Below are 25,000 nucleotides of genomic sequence, written 5' to 3'. Positions count from 1 at the left end.
CTGCCTAGCTTCCCAAAATTTAAGCAACACCAGATGATCCCTGAGGACCCTACCCGAGGGCAGGAGCACAGGGTACCAGGTGGTACCAAAGGCCATCAGGGATCTTCTCTGGGGGAGCGCACAATGCTGAGGGTGAGGCTGGAGAGGGTGCCAGCTCCCACTCTGAGATCATTCCTCTGATTCTGTCCTCATCGCAGGGCTCACTGGAAGTGAGGAAGCAAGAGCACAGTCCCACTTGTCTATTTTAGACCCTCTCAGAGTACATTTCCCACACCGCTCTTACAGAGGGCCCCACTGGAACAAAGAGGGCTTGCTGCACGCTACGGAAACCTGAGAGACTATGTGGAGATCTGAACTGCTCTGAAAATATATTTGAAATATTTCAATTAAGATGGTTTTATTTCTAAATTAAGCAGATGCCAACAATCTTTTAAAAAAAATGTTCTCAAAAGGAAAGAAATAGAATTGTTATTTTGAAGGAGACAGATTACACGGCACGGAGAGTTTGTGCAACAAGTTAGTCTCATATACTAACATGCATTAAAAAACCAGACACAAACTGTCATTAAAAAGTCAGTACTACCTTAATCAGTAAATAAATTGATATTTTTAGCATTAGTGCCAAGGCTGGAAGGTCAGTCTCTTGAAATAAAGTATTCGGGTGATCTGGGAAAATTTGCATTGACAATACCTGTCAATAAAGAAGACCTTTGATCCACAAAGCTGGGAAATCCAACAAGTCTTAACATATTGTATTATTATAATAAATAATATTAGTATAAATATAAATGTACACATAAACAGGAGAGTACAGAAATATATTCAAAAAATTGCCTTCCATCTCCTTTTTTTTTTTTACTTTTTTCGAGCTTTTCTGACACAAGTTTTACCCAAATTCAAGCACTACCTACTGCTGAACTTGATGTAGTAAATAAAGCTGCAAGGTTTCACACAGGATTGCCACGTTATTGAAAGCACACTAGAACAGATCTAGGAAAGCACAAATCAGTGTTGCAGGGCTGTGACTCCTTCATAAACAGAAGCCAAACTGTGTCAGCTTTCAAATAAGAGAAAAGACTTGCTAAAAGCTTCAAGATGTTGAGAAGAATGTGCCCTACAATGCCAACTTACTGCAATAAACCTAGCTCAGTAACTAGACTGTGGGCTTCTTTGTGTCTCATACTCTGAATGCAGTAAAAAGACCTCAGTGCCTCCTGCTACAGGGGAGGGAGCCTGAAGAGGACTGAAAACTGACAGCTCTGAAAAATAATAAAGCAACAAGCAGAGGCAAACATGGTGATTCTCAGGAAGGACTGATATTAAAGAGCCAGAGCTGCTAAACTCATTAGCATAGGTAAATCTGTTAAAAATGGCTTTCAGCTGACAATTTGGTTTCAACCCAAAACAGGCCAAAACTGACATTGCAATGTGAAAATGTTTACCGTGGGAAAGTCAAAACACTGTCCTTAAATTCTGTCATTTATGTTTCGGTATGCTCTATTACAGTATAACCCAACCATCTGAAATCATCAGATAACCAAGCATTTCAACCCCATCAAAATTCTTGCACACCTCCCCCTGCAAACTTCAAAAAATGTATCTTATGTTGGAAATCACATCAATCAAATTAAAAAGTCTGCAAGATAAAACGTATTCTTAAGTGCTCATTTGTTATGAGACTGGGGGTGGTGATGCGTGCCCACAAAAGGAAAGAATGGTTTTGAGGAATGAAAACAAGGAGTGTCAAGGGCTGGATGGTTCAGGTGAAGGGTGGGGCATGAGGAGTATCTCTGAAGGAGCCTGGTCCATCGAATGCCCTCAGCCTGCAACTGAGCTCCCCACAAGGACCCACTGACCTCATGTTCTTGTGCTTCAGGGTTTTGCTCAGCTGGGAAACCTCCCCTGACCCTTGCTGTCAGCATGAGGATCAGTGTCCCATCACTCTCCTTGGAACTCTGCTGCGGGTTCCCCTCACCACCAGCCTCATGCTCTGCAAACCACTCCCCCAGTGCTGCTACTGTGACATTTTTTGCCACATACGACCAAGACTAGAACAATTCTTCTCCTGCTTAGCTAGTGGAGAGGAGCGGGCTCCAACTGTGAGAATTTTCAACACCTTGTATTATCCACCCCCATGTGTAAATTGTGGTCTCCCTGGCCCGCACCGCATCTCTCTCTCCCCTTCTTCTGTCTGTACCCTTCAAGAAAAAATTCAGTTTTCATTTGAAAATCAGAAAGCTTTTTTAGTTTTGTTTCTATATTTTTTAGAACTGCGAAAGCTGTCTAAAAATACTTTGAGGGTAAATTTTGGGGGAAAGAAACAAAGGAAAAGAGAGAAGAGAGCTTGTGTAACAAATGTATGTCCTATTAACAATCAGTAGTAGTTTAAAAAAATTATTAGCTCTTACATTTTTCCATTGGTACTTTCTCTTTTCAAAACGTCTTCACTATGCACATCAGGTATATATAAAACAGACCTTGCCAACTGTCCATGAACTTATGCAAAGAATATGGGTAAAAAAATCTATTCAGTGAAAAAAATACAAATATTAGAATGTGCATTTCATACACATCTATTTCTAAGGGATATTTTATTAGGATATTTCAAGAATTTCTAGATACTAAACTATTTAGTTCCTATTCCAAAGAGAGACTTGATCACGGTTTTTGTTTTAAGATCATGTTTGAGATCTAATATTTAAGCCAACCCAAGTCCAGAAACACTTGTGTGTTTAGAGCACTTGTGGAAAATGTATATAATTTTCTTTACCTAAAGCCATAGCACAGTTTTCCTTTTCCCATCATTATTAGTATAAAAATATTAGTACGAACAAAACAAAACAGGACACAAAAAAAAAAAAAAAAAAAGGAAAGAAAGAAATTTCATTCCTACTTTCATATTTCTTTAGATCTTAACCTGACATTAATGAGCAAATACACACTAGGATGATGATCACACTGTAGGATAAAATGGCTCATATACTGTGTTGATAAGTTAAGATAAAAGAAATCCACAACAAAGACACAACAGTATTGCAGAGATATGTTTAGATTCCAAAATATTTGTATCAGTCAAAGATAGAAACACCCAAGACAAAAAAACCCCAACTGATAAATAGAAACATCCACTTTTCCCCCACTTGACTGTATAATAAAGATCCTGTTTATTTTAAAGTGTTGCTCCATCATTTTGCCTGGCTGCCACATACAATACACAGATGCAGTATACACATATTTTCCATCTGATCTCTGATGCCTTTGCTCCCATTGAATATCAGTGCCAACCCTACACAAGCATTTGAGGATAGGATTTACATTACAGGAGACAAAGGAGATGCTCAAATGGGAACAGTACTGGCATTGAAATCCTGACCCTGGTGATCTAAGACTGCAGTTAAGAACCTTATGAGTAACATCTCTGACGCAATTCTTCCCAAATCTCAGAACAAAGTGTTACAAATTGCACTGGGCTGGACTGTAGTAGGAAGTTTATAGGAACCATGGCTGCAAAATCCAAAAATGTTACCTGAAAGGCACCGTACATGATCCCAACCTCCATATAACCATCCTTACTTTAATTACATGTGTGATGGCACATTTCTTCATTTATATTCTGCTGGGTAGTATGGTCATTTCAATAGGAGTCATATACCAACAGCTTCTCTTATATTTTTTTCTGACAGAGGAAGTTTTTTTCCTCTTCCCAGACCAATTGGCTTATTTACCTAAGACACCCTGACATTTTATTCCATCACAACATGGCACTGCTCCCTCCAAGTGAGGTCGGTCATTAGATGTATCATTCTGAAACTTGAATATTAAAGCCCAGAAGAGATGAACCATAAGCATCACAGATGGACAAGAAGGGATTAGACATAAATTGATAACAGGATTGATAACAATTCACAAGTATGTCAGGCACGATGACACATTGCCCTGGTCGACCAGAACTACTATTTCCGAATTGTACTTCTACAAGCACCTAGAATTCCCTCACCAGTCCAGATTAATAATAAACATTTTAAGACTAGTGTTTTTGCCAATGGCATCAACTGGATGCCAAGCACAAGTCAATAGGAAAACCACTTGCAAGGAATGGAGAAGCTGAAAGAAGTGAAGAAAGCAAAGTGGATGAATGCTGCAGTAGTCAACCACGTACACTTAAGAGAAAAGAGAAGCTTGTAATCCAAAAGAGTATTTTACAACAATAAAACATGATGTGCTCTATTTAAAGAATGAAGCAGAACTTCACCAAACAGTTCATAATAAATGCTGTGTGATGAGGTATTATATATATATAATCTTGTGTTTAACAACATTTTAATTGCAGCTAGAAACTGCAACTGTTTATAAGTGCTGGCCAACAGCCCCAGTAGGAGCCAGGCGCTGTATGGAAAGGCACATTCAGGGAAAAATTAAAAACACCCCACAGATGGTTACTTTTTTGTTGCAATGACTGGAAAAAGTCATTTACCTAAGACAGTAAATAAAGATGAAATATACCACCCCCACTGACTTTCCTCTTCTCCAGTTAATACTTTTTTGTCAAAACCAACTGCCTAATGATATCTTGTGATTTTACAGCTACTTGTTTTGGTGGTGGGCAAAGGACACAACTGGTTACTCTTCATCATTCATAAAAAAAACTGAATTGAGAATACTTTAGGAGTTGCCTCTTAAGAGTTTCTTCTGCTAAAGATAGATGCATATGGTACTGCACTGAAATAGTCAAGCTAGATCTAAATTAAGAAAAATTAGTACAGGTAGAACACAAGGTTAACACAGCTTTATTCCCTTCACTGCACAAGATAAACCAGGTACTCCGCTGAGTTTTACAGAAGATTGCCAGGCCTGACGCATTCTGTGCCTGACAATCTTCAGTAAAACTGAGCTGAGTAGTTTTCACTCTTCTTTATTGATTAATGCTAGTTTTATCAATTTACTTTTTAATACAGCACAAGAATTTACATCTTCATTTACTTTGTTTGGATTGTTTATATGCATGTCAGGAGATTAACATCTCTGCCATCCCATTCTAAAGCCAGGCCTGGCTCCAGCAAGACAGTCAGGGCACACAGACCTAAGAACAACATTCTGAACCAGGTTTTGAACAATCCAGGTCCTTCCTGTTACCTTGAATTCTGTAAGTAATCTTAGATGGATTAACTGTGTCACAAAAATGGGAGCATCTTCATTCATTGCTTTTTAAAAGCTATGTAATTCTTGCCCTGCCTCTAAATGCTTTATATTGAATATTCATTAGAAATACATGGAGAATTTGCATACAATTCATAGTAACTATTCTTTTTGTTCTAAAGACAAAACGACTACTTGCTTGGCTAACCTTTTTTTTTTTTTTCCCCCCTCCTTCCCCAAATGAGAAATTGCAACCTGACTTGGACACAGAAGCTACAACCCCTCTCCTCATGAAATCTCCTACTGCACAACACTTCTGACTGCGCCTCTCCCCCAACAGGATCTGACTTGAATGGTCAAGCTCTCCAGGAAAAGGGCTGGATATGAAGGGTTCAACATAAATTTCAGATGGAGCTGCAAGATAAACCATCAAATGGTAAAGCAGAAGGGACATAAAATTCATCTTGGAAGGATCTTCTCCCCCTCATCTCCTGTACAGACTACTTGAGAGATAGGAAGGTGAAGAATGGAAGCTTTCAAGAACAACCCATCCAGGACAGAAGATAAAATCTGCACGCTACCCTGAGGAAATGGGGTACAAAGTTCAGTCCTATGTTTGTATTTCGAAAGAGCATAAAATATCAAATATACCTCTTGAAGAATAATTCTCTCTCTAGTCTCTTACACACTGCTGTATAACTATACAATAAATATTATCCTGCTCACATGCTTTTGTTTACTTAGTATACATTACATTTGATACTATCTGGCAGCATACGTTTTAGTTCTGTCATTTTAAAATATTAATAGTTGTCAATCAAAACAGAAAATGCATAATAAAAATGTTCTAGAAACTAATAACCCTATACTTCTACACCATCAGCTTGGAGCTAAGCATTGCTAAAAATGAGATTAATTATATGTTTGCAGAGGCCCAATACAATCAGACAGTCTTCTAAACAACATCCTCCTAGAAATGAACACAGACTAGATACATAATCGTATATATAGTGTGTATACATTAGGCAATACATGCAGCACTAAATTAATAGCATTATCTTCACTTGGCCCAGTCTTAAAAGTCCTCACAATCTGCCCAGTGACACCGTTACGTGGAGGATGAGAGAAAATGTTATGGTCAATACAAAGTAATTTATGGAGACTTTCTGCAAATATTTAGAAGTCTGGAAGCACCAAGGAGATACACACGAGACAGGTCCCTGAAGTTATGACCAACATATCATGGTAAACTGTTCCATTTCAGATAGAGGGTCAGAAAAATATCCTTTGAATTATATCTGTCAAACTTTAGTGGGAACTTCACTGCTTGGGACATTTAAACCTCCTCTGGACAAAGTACCAGCAAGTACCCTGTAGGGAACCATCCTGTAATGTCAGGAAGATGGACTAGATGTACAACAGGACTTTTGCTACTCCACTTTTTATTACTCTAATCCATCACCCTTGCTGAGGTGAAGTTTTATGTAGACCTTTAAAATTATGACCATTTGAAAATTATGTCTGTGTCTGTATAATATATACACATATGGATGTAAGCTCTGGCTTTTAAAAACTCCAAGTAGAAAAATGTATTTTCCTCCTAATCTGCCCATGCTATAGCTGTAACTATGCAATAATCTGGCAAATACAGGTAGAAATCTCCAATTATGGTTGTGGGAACACACAATTTAGAGGCATGATTGTGACATGAGAATTTCCAACTTAGGCATGCAGGAATTTAAGTATGTGTTCTGGGAACAAGATGGTAGTATTGGTCTCTAATACGGTTATGCCATAAAACCAGGATCAGACTCTGAGCTTTACCACAAAATAGAAAATCACAAATCCTGAAAGGTAGACAAGCTGACACTGAAGCTCACAAACGAAGCTAAGGAGAAGTCCTACAAGGAGCTCTAAACAAGACTATTTTTATCAAGGATTCTCAAGGAAAAAGTGAAATATTTTGTTTAGCTTCCTTCTGCCCAAGCCACTGTGGTCCTTCTGATACTTCTCTGCACCCCACTTTTGCAGACAAGCTACAACTCCTCATCACTCTCCTTAAAACCTGAAGGCCACTGAGGGTTTTGTACTGAAAAAATATTAACATTTAAGAGTCACTCCATGAAATGGCTACATAAACCACCTCTGTTCCCAGGCACAGGGTGGCAAGAATCCTCTCTGGATAGGCAACGTGTGTTGTAGGAGAGGTTAAAGGCTTCACTTTGCCCATGCATGTGTATTGTCATTTCTGTAATTCCAGAGTGGAAATCTATTTTCTGACTAGGGCACTAGGCAATCACCCCTGTATGAGTGCCATCATCTCCCTCCTTCAGTAGGGAAGAAAAACAGTAAGAGGATATGGAGGAGGAAAAGGCATTTTCCTTTTAATCTTTTCGACTGCAGTGGCCATAATTGGCTTTTCTATACAGTTTGGCTGTAGTTTGTCACAGTATTACAGTGAGAAACAGCAGCCTGCACTCATTTTTATACACAAATCTTAATGACTTCAATTGCTGCTAAGGATTCAGAATGGTGGCAAGATATGGCCATTCACCATAAATGCCCTAAAGCCTTCGTAATTACTGCGTATACAGAATATTTATTATAGAGACTGCACTAGGCCTCTTCTGTGGGCTGCCCTGGGCCTGTTCTCTGAGCCACATCAAGTAAGAAGTTTAAATGAAACTGCTCCCAAGTTTCTGAAATGGTTTAATAAAACATATACTGACTGCAATATTCAGTTTATAGTAGAAAACTATTGCCCCTTGGTTTGAAAAATGACCTCTTGTCGGCAATTTTACTCTCAGCTTCATAGATTATAGTCCGCTGTTGGTCATTTTCTCAATCCACAGGGCAATACTTTTCCATAACAAGCTCAAACTGCAATCAGTATTTGTAGGCTGTTACACAAGTTGAGTATAATATGTCTCAACACATTCTATTATATGACTAAACAAAAGAAATAACAACCTGGTGACACAGACATATGGAGAAAAACAGAGCTATTCTACTAATACTGAGATAGCAGAAAAACATATTTCTTTATATTGTGCTAATTTGTATTAAAATTCGTGTCTTCATTACACAATAATCTCTAATTTGGTTTCTTCGTTAATAGTGTTTTGGTTTGTGTTGTCTTATGTCTTTTTTATTTTAATGTAAAATGACAAATACTAAATTCTATTAGTATCAGATTTTAGAAATGACAAATAGTGACACATAACCTAGCATTGTAAAATCACATGAAAATGTATTCACATAGATATGTAAAAGATCATTTGCTCTTAGGCTCACAAAGCACACATTCATAACCTTATGGGTTTGATATTAGGAAGCTCCAATACAGTGCAGTAGACAAGATGCAGGCGATTGTTTCAGCACCTAGCTCTAGCACTTAAATACAATTGAAATACCGTATTTTGGAAGAACAGCTCCCATGTTAGATAACTAAAGAGATAAACTGTGTTGAGAAGTCTCTGACCAGGAACTGAGGGAGATCTGGTGTGTGTTCCAAGATGTGCCCCGGGCAGCTCTGCTGCTGTTTAGGAAATCACCCACCTTCCCAAAGCACAGGTACTCGGAGCTGCAGGGCTGATATGACTTACCTGGCTGCACTGTGGTGAGATTTAATTCTTTAATCAACGGGCGACCAACGCTCTTGTAGACCCTTTGCTGTAAACACAAAATATTCATAATTAGAAACCTAATATTTGTTCTAGTCTGTAAATAAAACTCTGTGGTTGAAACGTGGTTGAAACGTGGTACTCACCCACACTCAGAGACAAAAGTGAAGAACTTTCTAAAATGAGGCCAGAGCACTCAGGCAAAGTGGACATTTTGCCACCCTTCCTCTAGAAATTACGAGTTTCCTATCCATTAAATAAATTCTCCAGATTACTGGAGGTCTGTGCAGGGGCAGAAGAGAGAATCTTGTCTAGGATAAGACCCATATGACAGAAAGGTTCATTGTGGTGGCTTCTGAATCTATAAGAATCTACATCCCTGCATTTTGGGATATTAAAGGGACAGATGATTTTTTCCCTTCATTTCCCACTATGTTCCTGTACTGTTGCTCAATCACAGCTTCACCAGCACTCTCTAGCTGGAATTTAAGTTGTCTGGATTCCTTCAAACATATAGAAACTGCATGCAGAAGCTTTAATATGTTAGAGCTAAGAATGTATTTGAATGATTACCAGAAGATGACAGCTCTTTATCTCACAAGTCTTCAAGGAATTTAGATGTTTAACTCATTAATAGTGTTTGCTGCATTAGATTTTATGTTTTTATGATTTTAGAAGAAAGGTTTTCTAACACAGAAAAATAAACAGGCTCTTTTTTCTTTCCCCAACATTTTTCATTTTAGGGTAATAAAAGTGATACATACGTGCCATAATGTAATGGATTAATTAAGGAATATGATGTTTATCCTAGGTCCTGAGTTGTACATCTTCATAACTCACTCATAAAAATTAATGTATTATACCACGCTCTAGGATGATATATCTATTTTTACCATACCTGTTGAGAATAAATTGGTCTAAATTGGATTATCTTGATATCCAGTGAAAAATGTAAAAATTACATTGTTATTTTAAGAATTTACATTGCTGTGTATAAGAAAGCATAATCTTCTCACTGTGCTTTTGAACTGTCATGTTAGTTCCACTGTTATGAAATCCTAATTGCTGCTGCCACACCTAAAATCAAATGCAGTGCATATTGTATTTCTTCATACACTGCATTTTCTATGTTAATCACAAAACCATATACAGCGTGGTTTTGGCCAATTCTTTCATTACTGACTGTTCCTGTATATATGTAACACACAATTATGCATGCAAGGACTCATAAAATCCTCATTTCTAAAATCAACAGATGAAAAATCCCTAAATAATAATGTACAGATGTTTCATATTCAAATTAGCTGCTGGCATGTAATGCTGCCAATCATGCCAATGCATGCAATAAAATTGGTGAATTTCAAGGTATTCGGCATTTACAACACATTTTTAATTTTTTTAAATCAAAAGACCATTTTAGGAAGATGGACATGACAACTGTTCAATAAATATATAATGATATATTTCTCATGTTCTCTTGAAATTTCCATGAGTGGTCAACTACCCTGTATTTTTCCATACCAATTCCTGTTCCTTTTGCCTGAAGAAGGTTGATTTTTCGGTCCTTAAACTGCACTGCCTCACTAAAAGTAAATTATCTGCACGTTATCTGCAGAGTAATCCTCTTCTTGAATACAAGACAGAACATTAGAGTTTCTAATCCTTCACAGATAGAGTAATTCACATCCACTGTACATTTTACTGTAAAGACAGAGTAATACAATATGTTTGATAAATCATGTATGTGTCTGTGTACAAAGAGAAAGGTTTATCTCCTCTCCTACAAGATGCATCCGTATTAAAGCACACACACTCCCCATGCTGGCACTGCAACAATCTTTAGAAGTTCTATAATAGAGACATCTAAGTTTAAAAAATGAAGCAGCTCACAGGTCAAACAAGTTCCTGATGAGAAGTGCTTAACCAGACGTATTATTCCACTGATTGTAAGTTTTCATCCGTACATCAAACCCTGGAGTCTATTGATTAAATAAAACTGATTTTTTTTTTTTTTTTTAAATTTCAAAGCAAAAGAGAATTAAATCATCCCCATTGTTTTCCCTTTGTTTGGAGCTATCACAGTTTGCACACTGGCCATGGGTCCTGCGTATAATTACAACATCCTTAAGGAGAGCTTATTCTACAATGACTGATCACAGATTTCTTGCCTCTTCCTCTAAATCTTCTGCTCCTGGTCATAATCAATGGCACTTGACGGCCCAATATTCTGATCCAATGTGGCAAGCGATATGATCCAAGATCTGCTTAGAATCAATAAATTCATTTGCTTCGGGAAATTTTGGATCAGGACTACTTTAAGTATATGTAAATATAAGAATTTACAGCCATTATGCTGGCACATCTTTCCTTTCTCATACCTCTTTTCCACTGCATAATCAACTGCGTCATGCCTTAATTTTGCTTGCGATCCTACATAAAGGAATCCAGGCCAGAGAGCCCTTGCAAAGCCTTACCAAAGTCAAGGTCTGCTGGCTGAGAGAACAGAGGGTCTCTTTCAGCAAAACACATCAGAACACTGCAAATCTTTATTTTGCTGAGCCCCACCTGGCATTGCCTGGGCTCTGAAATACCATCGAATGCCAAGATAGCATGAACATGTAGCAGATGCTTTAAAGGGCACCAACAGGTGCATACAAAAATCTTCTTGGAGTTGAGTTTGCCTTTCTTTTTCCCTTGTGTAAAAGTGTCCAAGTTTGGTTAACAGTTCCCTTGGGCTCCTGTGTCTCCAAGTCAGCCTCCAGCCTGGTTCCAGTGTACCTGTGCAGTGCAAACATGCTCTGACAACCAGCTCACAACATAACACAGCCAGCAATCCCTGCCTAAAGGATGAGGTTTCCATTCTGGAAGGTAATCACTGCTGGCTGAAAGGGAGCATCCGAGTTCACTTCTGTGTCTAACCCCACAGTTACAGACGAAAGGACACACACTAATCTCAATTCTGCTACTGTATATACACAAGGTTTAGTAAATGGTATAAAGTATTCTGAATATTTTTCTAAAGACCAGGAACTCGAATGTACTTTGAATCTTCATTAAATTAGCATGGCAGACTGGGTTACGTGTATAACTAGCAATAAAATTTTATATATATATATTCCCTGTTATTTATATCACTGCAATGGAGTTACAAAACTGCAGAATGATGAGTAAATACTGACATCTGTACCAGTTTAGAAGGCTGCAGGTTGGGCACATCTTTCAGCCCTTTAGTCTTTTTCCACTAAAAATCAGTAGTTCAGCACCAGCAGAGGAGAGATGAGAACCTTGTTTCTGCTAAGTAGCACTAATTTCTGCCCACAGTGACATTCAGAAGAGGATGAATTGAGTCACAGGGGTAAGAAAACTGCTTGGTTATGATGTAGCTGTCACCAGTGAAGATGAGTTTGTAACACCCTCCAAGCATCAAAACGACACACAAAAGATACATTAAAAAAAAAAAATAATAAACCCAACAAATAGTCTTGCAAAATATATCAATGCAGTTCTTCAAACTGAAAAAGCAGAAGTCAGAAGATCAAGAACACACAGTTAGGATTTTCCTATTAGATAAAAAACATAAGGATCCTCCTGAAGTCTTTGATTGATATATGATCTTTTCTTTCTTTTCAGGCAGAACAGCTGTCCAGTGAACTAGAAGAAATAGCCCTGAAGACAGCTTTGTGTCTGATACGACTTTGAGAGGGAAAATTATTCCAATGATAAATGCTTTACATGGAACATCTAATAAAGTAAAATAAAAATGTCATCCATAAAAGAATTTTTCTTTCTATTTGAGTAAGCAATCCCTATCATCTGTGGGGCAGGGGTGTTTCTGCATCTGAGACCAAAGAGAAGAGGTATTTCCCTCAAAATTGGATTTGGAATGAATTTAACCAAAAAGAGGCAATAAGAGAAGAGAAGGACAACTGGGAAAATGCAGAGGGAAGATGAGAATTATCTGAACATTGTCAGGATGCAGTGACCTGGGATGTACTACTGTAACTTCCTTCATTCTTCTCAGTAAGGAAATCTTTAAGGTGAAACGTGGGTGCTTTGCTGGCTGATATCTGCCACAGTGACTGTATGCAGAAAAGAGCTCAAAAAATCCCCAAGCAATAACGAACAACACAAACTTCCTCAGCAGAAGAAGCTAAAAATTTGTGTAAATTTATTCAATCTAATGGAATTATGTAAATTATGCAAATGAAGAACTACAGCCTCTGTGAGAGCTGATTGAAGTTATGTCCAGATTAGAAGAGAGAAGGCTTTGAATGAAGCCCTTCTAGAGCTTGTTCTAGAGCTGTGTTTTGGCAGCATGGTGAGGGGCTAAGAAAAGAGCCTTAGAGAATGAACAGCCACAATGCTCAGATGAAATTTGTATATCTTTGTCATCCTCACACACGTCTCATTGTGACACTTCAGTGGATGGATGAGCACTGATGGATGCTGTCATACACAGACAGCAAAAGGAAGAGTAATCACAACTGTATTTTCCTTGAAAACCCAAATCCAGTATAGCACCAGCTGTGGCCAGCAGGACATGGTTCAGCCAGCTGCCCTCCTTGATGGATCTGCCACCTAGACTCTGTGTTCCTTTAATCTGGCCAAGACTAAACAAAGGCTTGTCCACATCTGCTACAGGACAGAAGACCTCGTGGCTTAGAAACACCTCATGGAAGAGCATGACAAACCTTCCACCCATCCTCTTTGTCTCTCTACACGATGGAGCTGTCTTCAGCAACACTTTGATCCAACGTTCACTCTTCTCCAAACCAAGCCCTTCTATCTCTGCCAAAGCCTTCCTGTGCAGGCCCCTGTGTGTACTTATTCCAGAGCTAATTGCAATTAAATGAGTATTTTAGCACCGAAAAACTGCAGACAGGTACATGTTCTAATGTATCTTTACATGGCTAGAAATCATTTCTCTCCCTTCCCTTGCATAACTTGGATGCCTTTCCTCCCCTATCCCAAACATTCTCCTTTGTCCCTGTCTCTGGAGCCTTCCTTCTCCCTCCACACAAGGTGCCATTGATGCTGTTGCTCTGTGTGTTCCCAGCAGATGTTGGCATCCACCTGCTCCTCTGACACCTCACCTGCCCCCTCCCCTCCCATGACTGAGTGCCAGCCCCTGCTCTCACACAGATTGTAGATCCACACTTTGCAGAAATCCTGCTCCATGGGATTCCAACAACAGAAGAATGGAAGATACAAACATAAAAGCACCCTCAGTGTGGTGTCCCATCAGGAAGCCAACTAAATCTGATAGACACTGTCCTCTCTGACCCATAAGCTGGAGAGGGCTGAGCATTTATACAACAGCAGCTCAGAAAGCAACTCTATATGGTCTATAACCAACCAGCACCACCTAACAAAGAGCATTTGCCTAAGTCCTTACTTTTGAGGCAATCAAATAGCATTTTGAAAAAATAAAATGACTTCCACACATACACATTACATATATATTTGTTTCCCCTCATTCTCCCTCACTTTTAGTTTGCAGTGACAATCAGCAATTATTTTACATAGAAAGACTCTAACAAGCTTATGGGATGCCTTTAGTAATAAGATAATTATTTGTAACTTTATAAAGAATTATAATTTTTAATTTAAAAAGAAATCAAATAAAAACAGCTTTCATCTTCCCTACTATGTGAAGAAAACATTCTCTGCCTACAACTCAAATTATCATTCTCTCCTTTGTGCAAAATGAATTGACCCAGAAAACTAAAAGGGTAAGAACCCATATTTGCTGGGCTTATTCAGCAGCCAAAAGTTCATGAAAAACACTGTTGTGTATCACATAGCAACCACTTGATGCCTATTGTTAAAATACAGTAGTTATTCAAAAAGTAAAATCTTGCATTCTCAAATAAGAAGCCAGGCTGCAATGTGTGTTTACTGTTTTGGGGAAATAGTCATCTTGCTATTTTCTCTTTTTTCCATAGTCTTGGCATATTTGGTCAGCTATGCAATGTGCAGTTACCCACAGGAAAGAAAAGGAACACAAGAATTTTCCCCTAATGTTGAGCTCACAGGACAATGTCCATTCAAAGCAACACTTGGGATCTCTATTAAGAGCATTAAGATGTGCTCTATTTTTATCCAGCCACACTTGCAGTAAAAATGTAATATTCCAGGGAGAGGGCATGAGGAAGAGAGGGATAGAAGCTTCTGCTTTCTGACTGTTAGAGCTGCACATGTTCACCTGTTCTTAAAGCAAGCTGCTCCTGGAAATTCAAGTGCACAGGTCTCCATACAGCTACTGCTTGTTTGCACCTCCTCCCAGCACTGCTACCTGGCACTGCAGCTGGGCAGAGGGACAAATTTCACAAACATCTCCCTCCCTCTTTACCTTGTCTCCATTCTTTTGTGGTAGAATAGGCTTTAAAAAGTGAAATAAAAGTAAAATTTATACAGAAGGAAAGCTGGATGTAGAGTCAGAAAAAAGATTAACAGTTTCTGATAAATGGAGCTTGTATTACTCTAAAATATTTGAAAAGCAGAGGCAGACCGCTTGAGCTACTCTGACATTGCCAGATTTCCACGAGAGCTGAAAGTCAGCCCTCAGTTTGCCATAATTGCATCAGACTGTCTATTTAAATTATCAAAGCAAAAGGGTTCTGCTGGAACCTTCTGGAGAAGATGAAGGAAAGAATAAGAAAGATATAAACTCCCTTCTAGGTTTTATTATGTGCTGTTACACAAACAGTGCAACTTAGAACTTCAAGATAATTACACCTAATACCAGAAGGGAATGGAAGACTTGCTTAGCATAACTTTGAGATATTTCATCAAGCTGCAAACAGGTGTGCCACATTTTTGCTAGTGGTAAGATGCTTGTTGAGATTATCTTCTTATCTAGGAGCGTGTTTAAACTCCTTGTGAGCAGTTAAAATAAGACAGTGGCAGAAAGTAGATTAAAAGGGAGAAAATGTATGAACACAGACTTTTTGCCAAGAACCTTACTTTGAGCCCAGCTCAATTGTATGTGTGTGCTGTTTCCACAGTCTCTGAAAGCGAACGGTAGGCAGCAAAGCCCACATGAATTCATGAAGCTGCAGAGGAAAAAGTGTGAGAAGGAATTAGGTACCCAGGAGCAGTGAGATGGGCTTTAGGATTTGAGAGAAGGATCTGGCTGTTATCAGCACAAGATGAAAACCATGGATGGATGAAGCTGCAGCTCACCTGCTGCAAGTGTTTCTGCTTGCTGAAAAATATTTTTTTTTTTTACTAGAGTTCAGAGAAGATGCAAAAATCAACATCTCAGCTAGCTTACAAAGCAGGAGTATATATGCAATTATTTCAATCAAAGGCAGGTTAGGGTGTACTTCTAGGCAATGATTGTCTATACACAGGAATTGGTTTGGTCACTGGTCAGTGATCTGGCCAGGACAGAATGTGGTAATTAAACATGGTTGTGGAAGAGTTGTAGTTACAATACTAATCTCATGTAACTTATCAGTAACATATAGCATAACTTCATGAAACAAAACACAAGCTCTTACATTCAGTGCACAACCAAAAATTAAGAAATCTTTCCCCCAAAACAATGAAAGGTATATATTGAAGAATAATGCAGAACTTGTCTAGCACAACTCAAATTCTCCTCTGAAAATGTATGCTTCTCTCAGAAGCAGATTCCCAGCACAGGGACTGGTAATTTATGATCCACCAAAATACTCTGTTGAACAAAAAAGTAATACCTACACCGTGCCTATGCAAATCACTAAGAATAAGTGACTCCAAGGACCAGTAAGAACAAAACCCAAAACTCCTATCAAACATTATCTGAGGTTTGAAAAAGTCAAGACAAAGTGTAATTTTTTTTTAAATGGGGATAAATTGGGATTTCTCTAACAATTGACTCATTTTGCCTGCTTTTATCTAAGGATCTCAAAGAGCACTCCAAGTGTTAATTAAATTACAAAGCATTTTTGAGACAGGTAAATGGTATTATGCCCACTGGGGAACAGAGAGAACATTTATGTTTCATTACTAAAGTCACACAGTAATCCAGTGGCTAGTAATATAACCCAAGAACTGCCAGTTGCCACTTCTACTCATTGACTTGATGACTTCACAAGAGATAAAATTAGCCTTAAAAGCCAAAAATACTTTTCCTCTTGTGCTTTTCCATCTTTTGAGACTAGGCTGAGACTCTTTAATTTCATTTTATTCTTCTGTCTCTGCTTACTGTGAGGCCTTTCTTTCAGAGTCACACAAAAGAAGGCACTTCCTAACCTACCCAAGTGTGTTAAGGATCACAGTGCAGCAACACGGACAGGAGCTCAAACAAGGGCAGTGAACTGTAATGGGGCTCTTTAACAGCTTGTGCAGCTGCACCAGGCTCCTCTTCTCCCTCCTCTAACCAGTCCTGCTCCCAGAGATGACACATCAGGGCCTCTGTCCCATCAGAATAAAGCTGGACAGGTATGGAGACGAAATAATCCTTGATGGGCTAATTCACTGACTTCCAACCCTACTTTACTAATGAAAGAGATATAAAACTACTCTGATGAACCTGGTGCCTCAGGCACTTCGTACAAGAATCTCTCACTGAACAGAACAATATCAAAAAGCAACCAACCAGACCCTGAAAATGCTTGAGACCATGGAGAAGTCTACTCTGCAGTCTGCTATTAGTCTACATCTATTTTGAGTTGGTTGTGGAAAAATGAGGGAGAAACATTTCACTGACCATTCTATTCTTAGCCCAAAAGAGAAAGCCGCCATTTTTCATTTCAGCTTGGCCCTGACTGATAGAAGTAGAGTATGCAGGAGCAATAAAGCAGTAAGGTAAAATGCAATCTGCACATTATACAGTCCAACCTAAGGCATCTCTAATTCAAGATGGGTACAGCTCAGTTAGAGCTTTAAATACTTATATCTCCATTAGTAAACTAATTTTGGAGAGTAAAAGGCTTTTCTATTTTGTACGTAACTATTTATTACTAAAAACAGGGAAGCATCTTTTGGAACTTTTTTTTAAGCCTTTTGAATACAATGCTAAACCAAGATTTCAGGCTTTATTTTCCCCTTCATTTCTTGTTATGTCATGAAGAATCAGCTGGGTGGAAGATATGAGAATGTCTTTGATTTAAATGACCAAGACTTAAGATTGTCGTTACCGTGGCAGAAAATAAAGCTGCTGCATATATTTCCAGTGGCAGTATTATTGTTACATGGTATGACAATCATAATCTTTTTTTCTTTTCCTAAAAATATGGCTAAAGAACCACACAGTTTATATACTGCATTCAAAATATTTTTCTTCGTTTACATTGATTGCATATTTCAAATCATGTTACAGCTGAATCGCTTAGCCTAAATCAAATAAGGAATCCACATAAATGCATACACACACTTTGCTTGTTTTTAGACATTCCCAGTATTGACAAGATTAAAATATTTTTCTCATTCATTATTTATTGTGATATGATGAAACAGTAAGAGTATGTATTTAACAAACATCACAAAGTAGAGTTAAAATGTGGACATGCTGTTTCATTTCGATTTTGCTGCGACAGTGTTAAGTATGTGACTCCCTGACTGCAATAATGACATCTTGGGGTGATGAAGATTTAAGATGCTTTGTAAGGATGCAGCGTTATCCCAACTCTTCAGCCATGCTGATTAGGAACGTTATTAAACGGAGGAACCCAAGACTGGAACGTCCTGTTGCAGAGGACTGGGGGAACCAGTGCTCAATGCAAGAGCAGCGCCAACCCCCTCCATGCATCCATCAGTGTCTGACTGGAATGACTGAAGGCAGTCAGTCACACACACCACTCCAACAACTCCACAAGCACCAACATTTTTTACTATCAAAAAACATGTTCTCTGGATGGTTTCTCTGCCTCTTGGGTGAACTGGCAGTACCTGACAGCTGGAGCTTGGGATCAAGCAATGCCGTATCTGGGTGAAACTCAGGTACGGGGCGGATTCATGTGGCTTGGGCAGTCGTGGGTTGAAAACTACCGGCACGATCCCAGTTCCCACCTCACAGTTGGGCACCATTCTGCCCATTTCTATTGGCAAAAAAAGGCAAGGAAGTGCCAAAGAGCAAGCACCACAGCAAAGCAACTGTAACCAAAACTGGTTCTGCTGGGCAAAGGAGCAGAGAGCTTGCCTTCTGCAGAACGTGGCAGTATCTGGGTTAGAATGTAGAAAAAGACCCATTTTAGCCCAAATACCTATTCTTCCAAACTGCAATCTAAATATACCCTCAATGATAATTACAGCAAAATAATAAGAAGGTACCGAATGCTTAAAATGCACCCTTAACAAAGCAAAACAATGTAATGCATATCTTTCTTTATGTGTCAAACAATTTGTCTAACAAATCATAATAATGCAGAATGATATAAGATTCACCCATCAAGCCCAAATGCATGCATGAAGATTACCATGGCAAAGAATTGTGAATTTCATTAAATATGTTAAAGGCAAAAAAAAAAAAAAAAAAAAAATCTGCTTTGAAAAATAGTAATCCTGTCTTTCAACAAAAATATTATAGGAAGCTATGAATTTGGTAGATCTGAATAGGATGTTGGTACATGTTTTACTAAGGTAATATAATGGCACACTATTATTAGATCACATTAATCATTACTGTGCCAAAGGCACTGACAGCACCACTGAAAAGGATTGAAAGGGCTGGTAATGGATATAAATTACCCATTGTGTGATAAAAGGATTTTTACTAAGAAGGTAAGAATAAAACAGCAAATTTCTAATATAACTGTTGTGTAAAAACCAAAATAAAAGTAATCCAGTCAGTAATATCCACAAAATCAGAAAGTAAGCACTTCTGAAACAAGATAAAGTCACAATAAAAACTGTATACAATGTGAAATTAATTTTGTGCTGCATAATATTACTATCAATTTAAATAGTTTACATGATGACCTCTATGGTCAAGAGAAAGGTAAGCTTTGTTAATTAGAATTGAGTATGAGCTTCTGCATGCGTATTTTAGGTTTTTGGGCTTGGATTTTTTTTTTTTTTTTTTTTTTTTTTTTTTTTTTTTTTAATATCTAATGGCTTCATAACACCCCTCTGAAATTCAAGACATGTTGAGAGTTTTCTGTTTTGTGCATTAACATCACAACAAACAGCACATCCCTCAGATGGTTTTATTTGGATTCCAAATGCTATTACAAAACGAACCACGTCTTTGCTGAGCTATTTAACCATTTGATTGAAACCATTTGTATCACTAATTGTCCGGTCCTGTGCTCCTCCCTTATTCTGGCAAATATTTCCTGATATTAGTGGAGATCAGTGGAGAGAATTGGTCAAACTACATCCTTATTTACAGCATTAAAAGATGCACATATCTTCTCTGAAGCTGATGGAATTATTCTAGAATCAAGTCACCATAATTCTTTTCAAGTCAATTGTCTAGAATAAAATCCAGTAGCTCACATTCAATTAGTAAGTTTTAAAAATTGTGAGCTGTACTCTTAAATGATATAAATTCATAAGTACAGACATCAATCCTGAAAACACTTACATCTCTACTTAACTTTACTCACGTGAGTAATTCCATTAGCATCAGTAATTCAATACCTGCTTATGCATTTGCAGTACTGAAGCTTTAATATGCCTGGATATCCCTCTCACATCAGCCATAAATCAGCACAATTCCTCTGAATCACAGAGTTTCTACTAATTCACAAGGTATAAAAAGGAATGGACAACTCACTATAACAATTAAAATAAAGAAATAACATAAGAATTTGATTTGGGAGCAGAAGCTATCAGAAATTTTGATTTAAGGATCAATTAATGCATGTGGAATGTGGAATTAATTATTGGTTATTTCCTAGGAAGCTAGACTTTTATTTCAAACTGAGGGCCAAATAACCCAATTTTGATTTCACACCTATTTCCACGCCAATCTGATTTCTCAGATTTTACAGGAGCTTTTCTTCTCCTGCACGGGAATAGCTCAGAGGAAAATCACATATACAATGTAGTACACCCCTCCACCCACTGATTTTCATGAGTGTTCTTCTCATGCTAATATAAGACAGAATATGGTTCTTAATAATATGCATGAGATGTTCTATTGAACTTACGGGAGGGGGAAAAAAAAAAAAACCAAAAAATGATAAAATGAATTTAATCAGGAGTGTCATGGATTTTTTTTAAATCAGCAGTCTGATGATAAAGTAATAAATGATGATTCATCCCCAACACAATTATTACATATCAACTGCATAAAGATGAATGCTCATGATTTTACCAAGCAGAATTTTTTCTTGAAAAAAAATCTATTTGTAGCTCACTACAACCTGAAAGAACCACAATAAAAAGTTTTGTAAGACACGGACATAATATTTTTGAAGGCATAAAAAAATGTGAGAACAGATTTAACAATCCAATTTAGGTACCTCATTTTAATTTTCTTTCAAATATGGAAAAACAAAGCTAAACTCAGATCCATAAGCAGAAGAAAACATTATGAGAACAATGTAAGTATTCTTACCAGTTATTCTTAAGCCAACGAATCTGTTCCCTGGATGATGAAATTCTTAAAAGACACAGGATAGGTACTGAAGGTCACAACTGGAAAAATAAAACCTGTGAGAAATTTAATATGTCAAAACTCAGTGTTTGAATCAGATATTTGCATTAAAATATTACAATGCCACCTCAAGCAGACAATCTACAGGACAGAGGAGAGCATTAAGTATCACAGTATTAATGGGATTAACAAGTTTTATTTTTTAGCTTTCATAATGTACATGTTTGGTGGTCATTTCATATTTGGAACCGAAAACTTTTTTCAGTTCTGGATTGTTTTGAGAGGGAAAAACTCCTCTCAAGATAATGATGAGGAACAGAATGAAGTTCTTCTGATCCTTTCCCCTAGACAGTACAGCAAAAGAGGACAAAACAGGATAAAACAAAAGTTTCATAGCATACTCCAGAAACCCAGTTATTCTCTTTGACATTGATATTCTAATCTTTTAAACTGAGTAAAAAGAGAACAGCTACTAATTGTATTTTTACTTTTTTTTAATTCCATTTTATAACAGAAGTAAGTCCTTGTAGATGATCTCATCTAATAAACCCTACTTAAAAGAGATAAGAGCCAGCAGTAAAAGCCAAGCAGAATACTTCCAAGATATTTGTCAGTAGTGAATTTAGGGCCATTACATTAGTAAGCAAAATAGAAACAAAAACAAAGGGCGTTCTTAGAGCAAAATAAAGTTCACTCGACTGAAGCTATAATCTGAAGAATTTATGACTGAGAATTCTAACTATGTTTATTCCTATGAATGTCTAACAAATAAAATTAAAGGTCACTTCCAAATAATACACTTTGTACATCTACATCAACCAAACTCTTTCATACAACAGGCTCTAAAACCCCAGTTCGAGCACCACAGCCTCAGGGCTCCACCTTACCACCCCGGATTGCCCAGAGAAGCACTGACTGCTCCGAGAGCCACAGTGGCAGGCTGTGGGAGTCTGTGTGGACAAAATTGCAGCCCTTATTTCTGGGGGAAATAATCAGGAGCTTGGCCACTGGATTGGATTTGGTTTAAATTGGTCAGCACTGACAGGACCACACTGCTGCTCAATGCTATTGTTGGCTTGAAGGGTAAACAACAATTTTGCGGGCTCCTCTTGATGATGAAAATAGTATGCAATAATTCTGAAAACAGAAGTTAACTACTAAGCAGCACAGCCCTCTCTTAGTGCAATACTGATACAACACTTCTGTTGTATCCTCTAAAACCCCTGCAAGTATCCACCTTGTCAGGACTACATCCACTGCAAAGTGCTCCTGCAGTGCCCCGCTCTGTCCACACCACACCAACCACAGGCTGCTCATTGCCATTGTGATGGTTCACCATGAGGCTTCCCAAATTCCTCTGCTTCCCTCCTCGCTTGCAGACTGAACCAGTCTTTGCCACAGATTTCAAAATCTTTTCCAAGTGATATTTCTGCCATGCAACTTTTCTGACACAGGAGAATTACTCCAAATAAAGCTTCAAGCCCCTTCTTTAAAACTCACATTTCCACAGCAAATCACCAACTATCCTGCAGTAATCACCTGCTGTGCCACCCCCATTGTTCCTCATACCTAGGAAGACATTCCTCCCTGCTCTCTCCTCATGCCCAGTTTTCTTTTACCTGCCAGTTATCTCTGGGTTTATATTTGGGTAAGCCCTGAACAGCAAAGCCTGTCCTCTCTTTCCTATTGAGCTGAATGGGTGGTGAGCAGGTACAAGGCGTGACTCCAAGCCAGCACCCCATATCAATGGGTAAATCCAGCTACATGAGAAAAAAAAACCAAAAAACATTGCCAAAGTCAAGAGATGCACCTACAATGGTGACTGTAGAGAATAAAAAACCCCTGTCATCAGATCTGGTCTTCCTGAACATGAAATTGTCTCTAGATAGGATTCAGATCCCATTTATGAAGGCCCATACAATTTTAGAGTTCAAATAAGTGAATTTCAGTTACTATATTTGAACACATAGGAACAGCAAATTCCTGGACTGCTGCAGATAAACATAGGTCCCATCCAACATTTTCAGTTGCACAGTATCTAAAAACTGTGACAGCTTGTTTGTCTGGAATTTCTGCTGGAATTGTTGATGTATGAAAATCCCGAAGATAGAACTTTCTAGTGTTTACTTGCAGCTCATTCAATGCAAAAGCCAAGAAACAGAAACAAAGATAATAAACTGTTAGGCTTCTGAAAGATGTTATCTCACTAAACAGGTTCTTAGTACTCCTACACCAACATCATAGACCACATTTTTGCAATGCTATTACAAGGCTACTTGTGTTTAAAAAAAAATTCAGCTTTTACATACACGCTCATGACTTGCAAAATTCTAGGAATGATTCTCAAGGGGTTTTCACTAAGATGCTTTATAAATTCTGATGACAGACAGAACACAGTAAGGCTTCATCTCTTTAAGTCCTGTACTGATTTGTTTGGAGGCTTCATGTCATTGATCAGCATGTCAATGTCTCTTGCAATCTGCTTTCCAGTTCATGACTGAGAGTGAACCCCTCAGGTTTAAAACCTTAAATGATTTAAGGTCTGTGATACATAACCTTACGAACAAATTGGGAAAATCTGTAGCTTTATACATTAAACTGTAACAGAAATGATTTAAAGCCTTATAAAAAGGTATTTTACTTACCTGTGCTAATATTATTCTAACACATTTGACACTGACTATGTAAAGCAGATATTTTAAAGGTACAGGCAGCAAGCTGCTTGGAAACAAATTAAGACAGTTCCACTTAGGTCAAATTGGGCCAGTTTACCAGTGTCTAATACACTCCCTGGCATTAAAAAATGGCACCATGAATCCTTACAGACCAATTTATTACAGTAAGCCTCCCACAGTAACAGTGCTGAGCAGTTGCACTTGGCTCAGTGAGTGATCCAGCACACCCCCAGAGAAGAAAAAGCCCCAAAGATCTTCAGAAACGGTGTGATAAAAATAAAAAGCACTGGTGAGACATAACTAGGGTATGACAGCACAATTTCTGTTCATTCTTAAAACATGCTTATGTAGCTCATTCCTTGAAATGAATTAGAGACATGAAAGGAAGAAAGTAATCTCGTCCCACTGATGAGCGGGGGCCAGAAGGATTTCTGCAGGTTACAGATGGAAATCTAACACACAGCGAGGGAAAACAGAAGCTTGAGCGTGGACTTTTTCTGAGCAGGACTTGTCCCCAAATGCTGAGACTAAAAGGCTTCATTGTGTGGCTCTTAGCAGCACATCCCATTCCTGTTCAACTCAATGTTAAACCCCTGCTAATCTCAAGGAGACAAGGCTCAGGCCCTCTGTAAGCAGCATACCCTTTCTGATGGAATGAGGTGTCACGTTTAAATAATTATTCCCTATCAGCTGCTTTCTGAGGGCCTCTTGAATTGCCATGGCATAGCTGCTCTCACCCCGGGCACATCAGAGATGCAGGGATAGAGATAGGCAGGGAAAGAGGCTCAGTGACAGCACAAAGCCAGCCCAGGAGCCGTGCAGGACACCCTTCCCAGGCCTCCATGTGAGCACTGCAATCATCATAAATGCAGGATGGGACCGGCGGGGCCTGAAGGGTCCAGTTAGTGTCACCGGGAGTTACATGCATAAATGAAGAGAGATAAACAGTCCCTAAAGCAGGATGCTGGAATAAATCTCAGTATTTTTCCACTGTTCCCGAAAAACAGGAGAGCTGACGCCACTTTTCCCAGGCT

At 38.4% G+C, this 25,000-nt stretch overlaps 1 protein-coding gene across 9 annotated transcripts in view; it reads right to left on the bottom strand.

Annotated features, from left to right (window-relative positions):
• Positions 1-25,000, bottom strand: part of ZNF536 (zinc finger protein 536) — a 342,702-nt gene that overhangs the window by 267,325 nt on the left and 50,377 nt on the right. For 7 of the 9 annotated variants that reach the window (XR_005702620.2, XM_040075265.2, XM_040075270.2 and 4 more), the window contains exons 2-3: positions 21,253-21,347; positions 8,742-8,808 (exon numbers count right to left, since the gene is read on the bottom strand). The gene's annotated coding sequence lies outside the window, so the exon portion shown is untranslated. The remainder of the gene's footprint in view (positions 1-8,741; positions 8,809-21,252; positions 21,348-25,000) is intronic. The other 2 variants (XM_040075267.2, XM_058422062.1) reach the window with 1 other exon arrangement.

This window comes from Hirundo rustica, chromosome 11 (assembly GCF_015227805.2).
Source record: "Hirundo rustica isolate bHirRus1 chromosome 11, bHirRus1.pri.v3, whole genome shotgun sequence".
Taxonomy (NCBI): Eukaryota; Metazoa; Chordata; class Aves; order Passeriformes; family Hirundinidae; genus Hirundo; species Hirundo rustica.
The sequence above is the reverse complement of the archived record's forward strand: the minus strand, read 5'-3'. Positions and strand labels throughout refer to the sequence as shown.